Source organism: Triticum urartu, chromosome 6A, assembly GCF_056163025.1.
Source record: "Triticum urartu cultivar PI428250 chromosome 6A, HENAU_Tu73, whole genome shotgun sequence".
Classification (NCBI taxonomy): Eukaryota; Viridiplantae; Streptophyta; class Magnoliopsida; order Poales; family Poaceae; genus Triticum; species Triticum urartu.
Window position 1 is genome coordinate 594,932,737 of NC_141878.1, and position 11,410 is coordinate 594,944,146.

The following is an 11,410-nucleotide window of genomic DNA, read 5'->3' on the forward strand; positions in this document are numbered from 1 at the left end:
CGAGCAAACGGCATCACTTCCTCGTGCAATTATGTCGCCCAACAACTCTTCTTATACTTTGTCTCGGGTGGTGTCCATAGTTTTTACAAATATTTACAACATGGCAATTATTATTCAAACATGACAGATGGATATATTAGTGGCAAACGTAGAACTAATATTAATTAGTGGCCTTGACGCTGCTTCTCTAGGGTTTGGGGTGGCCTCGACGCTGCTTCTCTAGGGTTTGGGGTGGCCTCGACAACGCTTCAAGGATAAAAAAAGAAGAGGAAGAAGAAAAAAAAGAGGAGAAGAAAGAATAGAGGAGTAAAAAAAGAGGAGAAGAAAGAATAGAGGAGTAAGAACTCCTCTATTCTTTCTTCTCCTCTTTTTTTCTTCTTCTTCCTCTTTTTTTATCGGGAACGAGGGTCGTCGAGGGTCGCCGAGCGGTAGAGGAAACCCTAAATAGCAAGTATCGTGGGTGTGAGATACATGTGGCCGTCCGTGTCGGACACTACATCCACATCACACAAGTGACGTGGGCGTCGAAGCCCGCGTCACTTGTGGGACATGGATATAGTGTCTAACACCGACGACCACATATATCTCACATCAACGATACTTGCTATTTAGGGTATATCGACCCCCCTCGTGTTGAAGTTATCGGGAGGTGGTATATATATCGACCCCCCCTCGTGTTGAAGTTATCGGGAGGGGTATATCGACGATGACAGACCCGATAAAATACAAAATACAAACATATATATGAAAGAAAATCTGAAAAGAAGCAATATACACAATATATATACTGACATATATACATAATATACACAAAGAAGCAATATAGACAATAAGACATAAGAAAACGAAGAAAAATAAAAAGAGGAGAAGAAGAAAGGAATAGCTAAAGGAGAAGATCGAAGAAAAAAAGAAGAAAAAAAAGAGGAGAAGAAGAAAAGAATAGAGGAGAAGAAGAGAAAATAGAATATATTCTATTTTCTCTTCTTCTCCACTATTTCTTTCTTCTTCTCGTCTTCTTTTTCTTCCTTTTTCTACTTCTTATTTATTTCTCCTCTTCTTCCTCTCCTCTTCTTCTTTCTTTCCTCTTCTTATTTTCTTTCTTTCCTATCCTTCTTTTCCTTCCTTCTTAATATCACTTAGCAAATTTTGCAATGATAGGGAGGGGGTGCTCCCGTGGTCTAAAATCCGTCTATGCACGATAGAAAATTCTATAAGAATACATCTATGATCCCTCAACGTCCCCGCCTCTCTCATGAACAAAAAAAATATGTGAATTAAAATAACATCATGTTCTATGAACAAAAAAACATCATATTTCATCCACATTCGTGCATACATCATATATGTGATCATCTATGAAAAAAACATCATATTCTATAAAAAAATCATTACATATATATATATATAAACAAGCACATATATATATATATAAAAACAAGCATATATATATATAACAAGCATATATATGAAAAAAAATTGCAAAGGGGAGGGTGCCGGCGGCCGGACCAAGCTGAGGCACGGGCGGGGTCGGCGGCGAGGATGGCGTCGGGGCAGGGGCGAAGGCGGGCCGGGGCGGCGCACGTCGGGGAAGGGGCGCGGGCGACGGCGATGGGGGCGGGCCGGGGCAGCGCGCGTCGGGGCAGGGGCGCGGGCGACGGCGAGGGCGCGGGCGACGGCGAGGGCGCGGGCGACGACGGGCACGGGCGAGGCGACGGCGACGGCGGGGCAGCCTAGCGGCGTTGGCGTCGGGGCGGCAACTGCGAGAGATGAGAGTGAAAATTTCCGAAGTGTGAACTTTATATAGCAAAGCCTTTAGTCCCGGTTCGTGGCACAAACCGGGACTAAAGGTGGGCATTAGTCCCGGTTGGTGGCACCAACCGGGACCAAAGGCGTATTTCAGCAGCCCAAAGGGCGGGAAGCGGCGACCTTTGGTCCCGGTTGGTGGTGGCACCAACCGGGACTAAAGGGGGGCATTGGTCACGGTTTGTGCCACGAACCGTGACCAATGCCCCCCTTTAGTCCCAGTTGGTGCCACCAACCGGGACCAATGGCCTGCGCCTGCCAAAGCCACGGTGCGGTGGAATGTTTAGTCCCACCTCGCTAGCTGAGGAGCGGCCGCACCTGTTTATAAGCGCTGCCCCGCCATCTCCAACAAACTCCTCAAAACTGCAGGCCTCTGGGCCTAATCTCACACCGCTATGCCTGTGGGCCTGCTGGGCCTTCTGTGGGCCCGAATCCTGGCCCATGGATGGGCTTCTAGTCGTATTCAGGCTGTGGTGGCCCAGTAGGTGGCATTTTTTACTATTTATTTTTTCGTTTCTACTTAGAACTAAATACTTATAGTATTTTAGTGATTTTTTTTAGGTCACAAAAATTATAAACTTTCTGTTACTGCCATTAGTTTTAAAATTTGAATAGTTTAAATTTGATTTTTTTTTAAATTTGTGTGAATCACTAGTTTATGAATAACTTTACTATAAAAATTGATTTTTGAGTCATTCTTTTTCCTGCTATTTAATATTACTGTGTTTTATCATTATACTCAATTTGGTAATTTTAGTTAGTCATAATAAATATTATAGGCATTTTTTTCTTTTTTGCTATTTATTTTTTCATTTCTACTTAGAACAAAATACTTATAGTTTTTTAGTGATTTCTTTTTTCTTTTAGGTCACAAAAATTATAAACTTTCTGTTAGTGCCATTAGTTTTCACATTTGAAAACACTTTTTTTAGTTTTTTTTTGCTTTTAGTGCCTATTTTTTTTCCAGTTTTTTGTTTTGTTTTCTGCATTATTTATTTTCTTTTGTTTTTTGCTTTATTTTTTAATTCTTGTTGCTTTTAGTTTTAGAAAAATTATAAACTTTCTGTTAGTGCCATTAGTTTTCAAATTTGAAAACACTTTTTTAGTTTTTTGTTTTCTTTGTTGCTTTATTTATTTTATTTTGTTTCTACTTACAACAATATACTTATTGTTGCTATTTTTATTTTTTTCCTAGTTTTTTTGTTTTGTTTTCTGTATTATTTATTTTCTTTTGTTTTTTGCTTTATTTTTTAATTCTTTTTGCCTTTAGGTCAGCAAAATTATAAAATTTCTGTTAGTGCCATTAGTTTTCAAATATGAAAACACTTTTTTAGTTTTTTGTTTTTTTGTTGCTTTATTTATTTTATTTTGTTTCTACTTACAACAAAATACTTATGGCGAAGTATCAAGTGAAAACGCTTGATCAGTAAAAACTGAAAACTATCATCCTAGCCCATCGGATTGAGGACGTATAGCAGAGATCGGAGGTGGGAATATGGCCATCCACTTAACAATTCTTTTGCACATAACCCCCCGTGCTTATGTTCTGTCTTGTGAAAGATTTAGCGAACTAGAAAGAAAAGAAACAAGCAAAACGAATCTCGACCCAGGCGAGGGCGAGACTTGGCGGCGGCTACTGGACTGCGACTTGGAGGCCGGTGCCACACCCCTAGCGACGACGACTTGGAGGCCACGGTGGAGCAACAACGCGACCGCGATGCCCCCAGGCGATCTGGCGCATGCTGGCGGTATCCCCACCCAACGGCGACAAGACGGCCACCAAGATGACCCTGGCCAAGGCGACGTCCACGACCCAGCGACCTGGCGCTGGCCCAGGTGAGGGAGACCCAGTGGCGGCGGCCGGCGGCGCTGCCTCCATGCAACGGCGACCCGGCAACTTGCTTGCCCTCTGGAGCTGTTGTTTTGCTGTAGATTAAAATCGTTGGTGTTCTTGCTGTAGCTGACTGAATGGTGATGTACAGATAAGATAAATCTTTGTTGTTTTACTTCACCTGAAGTGAAAGTGAAAGTGGGTATTCAAAAAACACGTGAGTCGATGTACATACAGAAACATTTGCTCTTGCTACTGCTGTTGTTTTGCTATCCACGTAGATTTGGATGTACATTTAAGTATGAACATGTTGCTACATACTGAAATATTTGGCTGTACAAACAACATTTTCAAAAAACACTTGAATTAATTTGGATATATACAAGAAATATTTGCTCTTTTGCTACTGCTGTACATACTGAATTTGCAGATTTACAGAATGAATGTGAATTGGTTGCAGAAATATTCCCTTGTTAAAAGTGAGGCATGCACTGGTGATTTAACATCTTTTGTCTTGCTAATTTCAGAATTCCGTAAGGCACATGTGCTAAAACCAATAGGACGCAACGTTAACCAATGAACCTCTTGTGCCTTATTATCCTGTCTAAGTCTAACCCTTTTTAGTAAAAGCGAACAGTTGCCAGCCAAAAGATAGCAGCAGGAGGAGTAGGCAGGGGGATCCTGGTAAGCTCAATGCCCTCTATTATCTACAAACCTTTCCCACACTTGACATAAGCAGGCGATGATTTCAACATCACTTGTACACAGTAAACTGGAGCAAACAACTTGCCGTGCGAAATATTATTCTTGCATCGCGAAACAAAATTTCTCTCTGGCCATTTTGATGAATCTTCAGACATAAATATTCAGAAATACAATATTCAGACATAAATATTCAACAGAACTACAATATTTGGAAATAAAATAATAATCTCCTAGGAAATATAAGCGGAAAGTTCATGTAAAATCCGTCCAACACATGAGCTTCAGTGCAAAGTTGTCGTTTCGAAATGCATCGTGGAGTTGGAACAAGACCTGCAGTTTGACATAAACAGATAAGTTTGTGTCTGTGTATACATTTTTGAAAGAAAAATAAATTGTATGGTCATGAAAAGTACCAGTAGTTTTCTTAGTTATTGTTAGGGCAATTACGGCTATCATGGAAGCCAACTTGCTTACACTTCTTGCACGTTCTAGGCACTTTCTTTTTTTGTCCACCAATATTTTTCTTCCCCTCTCCATCCTTATTTTGCTTCCCTTCTACATCCTTATTTTGATGCCCACCCTTGTCTAAGTGCCCCTTAATTCTTTTGCATCTCCCTTTTGTATGGACATCTGTTGGTGGATGAATTTCAACTTGATTAGGCATAGTACAACCAATATATGCCTCAAACTCATCTTGTCTACTAGGATGATTGGCAACAACCCTTTCAAAAACATTTCTTTTCATGTCGATGAGAATGTTTCTTATTGCTTCCAATTCTTCAGGAGAGTGTTCAGCCAACCTAATTGTATCATCCACTGCTTGGTGTATCTCAGAAACCATTTTTCGCTTTGCCAAATCAGAGGAACTACTTTCATTCTCTTCAAGCAAGTTGCCGTAGCTATCATATAGTACCCTCCTGTTAACTGTTTTCTTCCACCTATCTAGAATAAAATGGCTAGGTAGCTCATTCATCTTTGTACCTCTCAAAACAACAATGATATGTCGGCATGGAATTCCACGTGTCTGAAATAACATGCAAGAGCAATGACCACTCATGGATGTTGTGTTGAATTGAACTTCTCGAGACTTCGAAGAGCGGTCACCACCTATAACCGTGGTTCTCACATCACCTTCCTGTGATATGCTTTCAATCAAGCAATGATCTCTAGCTGCACGCACCTCCTTCTGAAAATATTTGAAAACCTCATGGGTGAAGACCAGACTAGCATGCTTCTCAATCTCCCAAGATGTAATCAATGGAGGCATAGAATTGAGGCACTCATGGTCAGCCTTGAGCTCATTCTAACGTTGTTCTTCTAGGGCTGTACCAATCCTAATCCAAAACTCCACCAAAGCATGTTTGTAGCCAATAAAGTGATTGAAAAACGAGTTAGCACTCTCTGACCTTGAAGTGGTTCTTAGAGTCTCACCCAAAAAAACACCTCTGAAGTAGGCTGGTATCCATGATTCACGAAGTTCGTATCTCCTAGCAAACCATGTGTTTTCCTCAAGCCCAAATTCAGAAATCAATGAAGACCATTTTGCCTCAAATTCAGCTGGGTTTTCAGAGCCCCAGACACATGAGTTAATTGTACTATAGAAATGTTCATCCTCTCTCAATGGAGGGCCAACCTTTTCTGGAAGCTTTCTCATTATGTGCCACATGCATAACCTATGGATAGTGTTTGGCATTACATGTTCAATTGCAGCCTTCATGCTTTGGTCTTCATCGGTCACTATTGTTGGAAATATGCCCTAGAGGCAATAATGAAATGGATATTATTATATTTCTTTGTTCATGATAATTGTCTATTGTTCATGCTATAATTGTGTTATCCGGAAATCGTAATACATGTGTGAATACATAGACCACAACACGTCCCTAGTGAGCCTCTAGTTGACTAGCTCGTTGATCAAAAGATAGTCATGGTTTCCTGACTATGGACATTGGATGTCATTGATAATGGGATCACATCATTAGGAGAATGATGTGATGGACAAGACCCAATCCTAAGCATAGCTCAAAGATCGTGTAGTTCGTTTGCTATAGCTTTTCCGGATGTCAAGTATCATTTCCTTAGACCATGAGATTGTGCAACTCCCGGATACCGTAGGAGTGCTTTGGGTGTGCCAAACGTCACAACGTAATTGGGTGACTATAAAGGTACACTACAGGTATCTCCGAAAGTGTCTGTTGGGTTGGCACGAATCGAGACTGGGATTTGTCACTCCGTATGGCGGAGAGGTATCTCTGGGCCCACTCGGTAATGCATCATCATAATGAGCTCAATGTGACCAAGTTGTTGATCACGGGATCATGCATTATGGTATGAGTAAAGTGACTTGCCGGTAACGAGATTGAACGAGGTATTGGGATACCGACGATCGAGTCTCGGGCAAGTAACGCACCGATTGACAAAGGGAATTGTATACGGATTGATTGAATCCTCGACATCGTGGTTCATCCGATGAGATCATCGAGGAGCATGTGGGAGCCAACATGGGTATCCAGATCCCGCTGTTGGTTATTGACCGGAGAGTCGTCTCGGTCATGTCTGCGTGTCTCCCGAACCCGTAGGGTCTACACACTTAAGGTTCGGTGACGTTAGGGTTGTTGAGATATTAGTATACGGTAACCCGAAAGTTGTTCGGAGTCCCGGATGAGATCCCGAACGTCACAAGGAGTTCCGGAATGGTCCGGAGGTGAAGATTTATATATAGGAAGTCAAGTTTCGGCCATCGGGAAAGTTTCGGGGGTACTCGGTATTGTACCAGGACCATCGGAAGGGTCCCGGGGGTCCACCGGGTGGGGCCACCTATCCCAGAGGGCCCCATGGGCTGAAGTGGGAGGGGAACCAGCCCCTAGTGGGCTGGTGCGCCCCCCTTGGGCCTCCCCCTGCGCCTAGGGTTGGAAACCCTAGGGGTGGGGGGACGAAATCACTATTCTGACCCTTTGAACGAACTTTTGTCACAAAATGAACTCAATGTGAAAGTATTTCATGATCTGACCCTTTTAGCAACGCCACAGCCCGTGGCGTTTCTGTCCAACATAGAAACGCCGAGGTAGCTAGCGTGTCTGACCAAAGAAGAAACGCCAAGGTAGCTAGCGTTACGGACCATGTAAGAAACGCCGAAGGCGCTGGCGTTGCAGCCCATCATGGAAACGCCAATGACCATGGCGTTGCTGCCCTGTTTGGTCATAATTAATTAGCCTTAGTAATTAGGTTGTTCATCCACGTTCCACATGCACATGAAAAAGGGCAGCAACGCCATGGTTCTTTGGCGTTTCTGTGATGGCCAGAAACGCCAGCGCCTTCGGCGTTTCTTACCTGGTCCGCAACGCTAGCTACCTCGACGTTTCTTCTTTGATCAGAAACGCTAGCTACCTCGCGTTTCTTCCTTGAGCAGAAACGCCGCAGGCTATGGCGTTGCTAATAGGGTCAGATCGTGAAATACTTTCATGTCGATTTCATTTTGTGACAAAGTTCGTTCAAAGGGTCAGAATAGTGATTTCGTCCGGGGTGGGGGGCGCCCCACTTGGCTTGGGGGTCAAGCCACCCCCTTGGCCGCCGCCCCCCCTTGGAGATTGGATCTCCTAGGGCCGCCCCCCTAGGGACCCTATATATAGTGGGGGGGGGAGGGAGGGCATCCGCACCCTAGCCCCTGGCCTCTCCCTCTCCCTCCCGTGACACTCCTCCCTCTCCCTGTGCTTGGCGAAGCCCTGTCGAGATCACCGTTGCTTCCACCACGACGCCGTCGTGCAGCTGGATCTCCATCAACCTCTCCTTCCCCCTTGCTGGATCAAGTTGGAGGAGATGTCTTCCCAACCGTACGTGTGTGGAACGCGGAGGTGCCGTCCATTCGGCGCTAGGTCATCGGTGATTTGGATCACGAAGAGTACGACTCCATCAACCCCGTTCTCTTGAACGCTTCCGCGCGCAATATACAAGGGTATGTAGATGCACTCCTCTCTCCCTCATTGCCAGATGTCTCCATAGATTGATCTTGGTGATGCGTAGAAAATTTTAAAATTCTGCTACGTTCCCCAACAGTGGCATCATGAGCTAGGTCTATGCGTAGTTTCTATGCACGAGTAGAACACAAAGCAGTTGTGGGTGTCGATATTGTCAATTTGCTTGCCGTTACTAGTCTAATCTTGATTCAGCGGCATCGTGGGATGAAGCGGCCCGGACCGACCTTACACGTACGCTTACGTGAGACTGGTTCCACCGATTGACATGCACTAGTTGCATAAGGTGGCCGGCGGGTGTCTGTCTCTCCCACTTTAGTCGGATCGGATTCGATGAAAAGGGTCCTTATGAAGGGTAAATAGAAATTGGCATATCACGTTGTGGTTTTGGCATAGGTAAGAAATGTTCTTGCTAGAAACCTATAGCAGCCACGTAAAAACTTGCAACAACAATTAGAGGACGTCTAACTTGTTTTTGCAGCATGTGCCGTGTGATGTGATATGGCCAAAAGGATGTGATGAATGATATATGTGATGTATGAGATTGATCATGTTCTTGTAATAGGAATCACGACTTGCATGTGGATGAGTATGACAACCGGTAGGAGCCATAGGAGTTGTCTTAATTTATTTATGACCTGCATGTCAACATAAACGTCATGTAATTACTTTACCTTATTGCTAAAGCGTTAGCCGTAGTAGTAGAAGTAATAGATGACGAGACAACTTCAACAAGACACGATGATGGAGATCATGATGATGGAGATCATGGTATCATGCCGGTGACAACGACGATCATGAAGCCCCGAAGATGGAGATCAAAAGGAGCAAATGATATTGGCCATATCATGTCACTATTTGATTGCATGTGATGTTTATCATGTTTTACATCTTATTTGCTTAGAACGACGGTAGCTTAAATAAGATGATCCCTCGTAATAATTTCAAGAAAGTATTCCCCCTAACTATGCACCGTTGCGAAGTTTCATTGTTTCGAAGCACCACGTGATGATCGGGTGTGATAGATTCTAACGTTCGGATACAACGGGTGTAAGCCAGATTTACACATGCAATACACTTAGGTTAACTTGAGGAGCCTAGCATGTACAGACATGGCCTCGGAACACGGAAGACCGAAAGGTCGAGCATGAGTCGTATAGAAGATACAATCAACATGAAGATGTTCACCGATGTTGGCTAGTCCGTCTCACGTGATGATCGGACACGGCCTAGTTGACTCGGATCATGTTTCACTTAGATGACAAGAGGGATGTCTATCTAAGTGGGAGTTCATTGAGTAATTTGATTAGATGAACTTAATTATCATGAACTTAGTCTAAAATCTTTACACTATGTCTTGTAGATCAAATGGCCCACGCTAATGTAGCCCTCAACTTCAACGCGTTCCTAGAGAAAACCAAGCTAAAAGACGATGGCAGCAACTATACAGACTGGGTCCGGAACCTGAGGATCATCCTCATAGCTGCCAAGAAAGATTATGTCCTAGAAGCACCGCTAGGTGACGCACCCATCCCAGAGAACCAAGATGTTATGAACGCTTGGCAGTCACGTGCTGATGATTACTCCCTCGTTCAGTGCGGCATGCTTTACAGCTTAGAACCGGGGCTCCAAAAACGTTTTGAGAGACACGGAGCATATGAGATGTTCGAAGAGCTGAAAATGGTTTTTCAAGCTCATGCCTGGGTTGAGAGATATGAAGTCTCTGACAAGTTCTTCAGCTGTAAGATGGAGGAAAATAGTTCTGTCAGTGAGCACATACTCAAAATGTCTGGGTTGCATAACCGCTTGACTCAGCTGGGAGTTAATCTCCCGGATGACGCGGTCATTGACAGAATCCTTCAGTCGCTTCCACCGAGCTACAAGAGCTTTGTGATGAACTTCAATATGCAGGGATGGAAAAGACCATTCCTGAGGTATATACAATGCTGAAATCAGCAGAGGTGGAAATCAAAAAGGAACATCAAGTGTTGATGGTGAATAAAACCACTAAGTTCAAGAAAGGTAAGGGTAAGAAGAACTTCAAGAAGGACGGCAAGGGGGTTGCCGCGCCCGGTAAGCAAGCTGCCGGGAAGAAGCCAAAGAATGGACCCAAGCTCGAGACTGAGTGTTTTTATTGCAAGGGAAATGGTCACTGGAAGCGGAACTGCCCCAAATACTTAGCGGACAAGAAGGCCAGCAACACTAAAGGTATATGTGATATACATGTAATTGATGTGTACCTTACCAGTACTCGTAGTAGCTCCTGGGTATTTGATACCGGTGCGGTTGCTCACATTCGTAACTCAAAGCAGGAGTTGCGGAATAAGCGGAGACTGGCGAAGGATGAGGTGACGATGCGCGTCGGGAATGGTTCCAAGGTCGATGTGATCGCCGTCGGCACGCTGCCTCTACATTTACCTATGGGGTTAGTTTTAAACCTCAATAATTGTTATTTAGTGCCAGCTTTGAGCATGAACATTGTATCAGGATCTCGTTTAATTCGAGATGTTTACTCATTTAAATCCGAGAATAATGGTTGTTCTATTTATATGAGAGATATGTTTTATGGTCATGCTCCGCTGGTGAATGGTTTATTCTTAATGAATCTCGAGCGTAATGTTACACATATTCATAGTGTGAATACCAAAAGATGTAAGGTTGATAATGATAGTCCCACATACTTGTGGCACTGCCGCCTTGGTCACATAGGTGTCAAATGCATGAAGAAGCTCCATGTAGATGGACTTTTGGAGTCTCTTGATTACGAATCATTTGACACGTGCGAACCATGCCTCATGGGTAAAATGACCAAGACTCCGTTCTCAGGAACAATGGAGCGAGCAACCAACTTATTGGAAATCATACATACTGATGTGTGCGGTCCAATGAGTGTTGAGGCTCGCGGTGGCTATCGTTATGTTCTCACCCTCACTGATGACTTGAGTAGATATGGGTATGTCTACTTAATGAAACACAAGTTTGAGACCTTTGAAAAGTTCAAGGAATTTCAGAGTGAGGTTGAGAATCAACGTGACAAGAAAATCAAGTTCTTGCGATCAAATCGTGGGGGAGAATACTTGAGTCACGAATTTGGCACACT